We start from the raw sequence: 3,762 nt of genomic DNA, 5'->3' as shown, positions 1-3,762 counted from the left end.
GTTCTAGATTCACGCAGCGAAAGTTGCAGAATGAAAACTCTTAAAGCTCAGCAGGAACTTTTAGTTTGTGTGAGAAAGTAGGTAGAGGGCCAGAGGGTTTTGTCTCAGCTCAACTCTTTTGATTAACATAACAGTGTTGGACAACTAATGAGGAAATTCATTCAATGGATTTAAAGGGATTCGAAAGTTTAGCCAATGAGTTATGGTGACCCAGCAACCTCAACCAATCACAGACAATGAGCTTGAAAACCAATCATAACCATGCCCAAGCTAATGGCTTCCTTTGCTCTCAATTACAAAAACAATAGTCAAAACACACACACAAATATTCTAAACATTACAGTTCCACATAACATTTACATGAAAGTACTAAAGATTATTGTAGAATGCCACAGTGTGTGCACTCAGTAGTACAAGAGAGGGGTAGGTGGGAAACTGCCATAAATCTTTTCAATGAGGGAGAGAGAGAGAGAGAGAGAGAGAGAGAGAGAGAGAGAGAGAGAGAGAGTAGTGAAATTGAGGTTTAGGTGAAAGGTGGCTTATATAAGGCCTCATTCAGTGTGTTCACTGTGGATGGGAAAGAAAGAATTAAAGGAATGTTCCGGGTTCAAAGTTCAACTCAATCAACAGCATTTGTAGCATAATGTTGATTACCACAAAAATTAATTTAGACTTGTCCCTCCTTTTTTTTTTTTTTTTTTTTTTTTTTTAAAAAGCACATGTTCCAGTGAGACACTTACAATGGAAGTCAATGGGGCTAATTTTTGGAGAGATTAAAAGGCAGAAATGCGAAGCATATTATTTTATAAAAGCACTTATATTAATTCTTCTGTTAAAACTCATGTATTATTTTAGCTGTAAAGTTGTTTAAATCGTAATTTTTACAGTCGTTTTAGGGTTTGTTGACATTATATCGTCATGGCAACTAAGTTGTAAAATTGGCTATAACTTTACACAGAAAAGGTTAGTAAGTGATTTTATCACACTAAAATTATGTTAACACACGTATTGTTTATGTCGTGTGGCAATACTTTTGAGTATTTTAACATTGACTTCCATTGTAAGTACCTCACTGGAACACAGATTTATGCGTTTCTAAAGAAAAGGAGGGACGAGTCGAAAGTTTTGTGGTAATCAACATTATACAATAAATGATGTCGATTGAGCTTAACTTGTACTGAACCTGAATATTTCCTTAATGAAACAGCTTGTAGTTACAATTGCTCTAGTTGCACTCTCTTACATACAGTATATACTGTATATAAGGCTTTTAGTGCATTGTTAGTGTGTTCTGGGTGGCTGCTAGGGTGTTTTGGGTGGCTATTAGCACATTGATAGGGTATTCTGCATGGTTGCTATGGTGTTGCTTTATGGTTACTAGGGTGTTTTGGGTGATTTTAGGCATATTGCTAGGGTGATGTGGGTGATTGCTAGGGCATTGAAATATGGTTGATAGAGTGTGGGTCTTTTTAGTGCATAACTAGAGTGTTCTGGGAAGTTGCTAGGGTGTAGCTACTGTATATGGCTGCTAGGGTGTTCTGGTTGGTTGCTAAGGCATTGCCATATAGTTGCTAGGGTGCTGGCTTTTAGTGCATTGCTAGAGTGTTGTGGGTGGTTGCTAGGTCATTGCTATAAGTTTGCTAGGGTGTTCTGGGTCATTTTCAGCACATTACTAGAGTGTTCTTGGTGGTTGCAAGGCTGTTGCTTTAAGGTTGAGAGGGTGTTCTGGGTGGTTTGTAGTGCATTGCTAGGGTGTTGTGGATGGTTGCTAGGGCATTACTGTGTGGTTGCTATGGTGTTCTTGGTAGATTTAGTGAAGTAATAACATAGAAAAACAAAAGCACACCTCTCCTCGACAAGTCTCAATTCACATTTTACATGTTAAAGTTGAATACTTTGGGTTAGAGGTTTGTCACTAAAACTAACTATAAGCAATAGTAAAAGTGATGCTTGCCTTAGCAAACAACTAATAAAAACTATTTAATGCAATAACATTAGACACATCCCTCTCTCTAGAAATATGTAGATTTACACTGCCATAGTCTGTCCCGGACAGGGTCAGGGGAAGGTGATAGGAAGACCATATTGTGGTCAGTAGTAAGGGGTGCTCATATATACATAAAGTAAAAAATAAAAAAATAAAAATACATATAAAATGAATACAAAAAAATTCTATATACAAACACTAAGATTCAGTGTTTTACTTTGTTGACTTCCTACAACAAAGAAAAATGCTCAGATCAGCAAAACCTCACATAATACTTTCAGATAGTGTTTTCCCCTCCTCTCTCCTCTCTGGTCAAAGACAGAATGACTTAAATAGGCACATTTTCCCACCTCAAATGAGGGTCTAAACCTTTCAAGGGGAAGAGAAGGTAAATTAAACCCTTAAATATGCAAAGCATACATATCAGGGACAAATTAACAATACTGCACCAAGACCTATCCCTGATGCATCTGTTTGCACCATAAAGGTAAGGTTAAAGTCGGGGCTTTGCAAAACTGGACCCTGACACAAGCAGTCTTTTAGGTCTAGGAATGCTTTCTCGCATTCAAAAGTCCAAACGACCTTCTGGGTGCTGTTTTTACGAGTGAGGTCTGTGAGTGCTGCTGCTCAGCTGGGGAAGTTGGGAATAAATCATCTATACCAGCCCACTAGTCCCAGAAAAGACCTCACCTGCTTTTTAGTTGTAGGTGGGGGACAGGAACGTACAGCCTCCACTTTGTCTACCTGGGGTCTTATGACTCCACCAGAAGTACCTATGCAAGGTAGGACACCTCAGGTTTCACCAAGTGACAGTTGCTGGTGTTGACCACCAGCCCAGCATCTTGGATTCTGGTGAACAACTCAGAGAGGTGCTCAAGATGCTCCTCCCATGACACACTGTAGACAACTACATCATCAATGTAAGCTGCCGCAAAGTCCTCTGTGACTCTCAGTACACAGTCCACTGTTCACTGGAACGTTGTTGCTGCTCCATGCAAACCAAAGGGCATGACCGTAAAATGATATAATCCACTAGGAACTCACAAAGTGGTCAGCTCCTTGGCAGTGTCATTCAGGGGGATCTGCCAATAACTCTTATGCAGGTCAGGTATTTGGCTTTACCCAAACGTTCAACAAGCTCATCCACCCTTGGCATGGGGTAGGGGTTGAGCTTGGAAAAGTCCACGTAGAAATGTAGTCCACCATCCTTCTTTGACACCAGAATGACAGGGCTGTACCATTCACTCTTGGATGGTTCGATCACCCCAAGCTCCAGCATGACCCTTCAGGTCGGGTATGAGTCATGCGGGAACTCTGCAATATGTCTGCCGAACTGGGCCTGGTGACAGGGGGTGGATGGCATTCTTCATCATGTCGGTTCTGCCTGGCCCCTCACTTAATAGCACCTCTGGAATCCTTGCCTCTAGATCTTCCTGCTGCTCTATTGTGAGATGGTTCAGGTCAGGAGAGATGGAAGAACCCTGGGCTGTATGGGAAGTATTGTTCAGCTGACTCTTCCTCATCCTTGACCAGCCTGGCAAACAGTTGGTCAGTTGCTGACCCAGGTCTGTCCTGCCATGGTCTCAGCAGGTTGATGTGAAAGACCTGGGTTTTCTTTCGATGGTCAGGCAGCAATATTTCATAATTGGTAGGGCTCATCTTCCTCACCACCGCATACAGTCCCTGCCACTTGACCAGCAGTACACTGTCAGATGTTGGAAGTAACAGTAAAACTTTCTGGCCAGGAACCAGAGTTCTGCTGCTGCTGTGCTTTA

The sequence above is a fragment of the Myxocyprinus asiaticus genome, chromosome 33 (assembly GCF_019703515.2).
Source record: "Myxocyprinus asiaticus isolate MX2 ecotype Aquarium Trade chromosome 33, UBuf_Myxa_2, whole genome shotgun sequence".
NCBI classification, from domain to species: Eukaryota; Metazoa; Chordata; class Actinopteri; order Cypriniformes; family Catostomidae; genus Myxocyprinus; species Myxocyprinus asiaticus.
Note: the sequence above shows the minus strand (reverse complement) of the source record.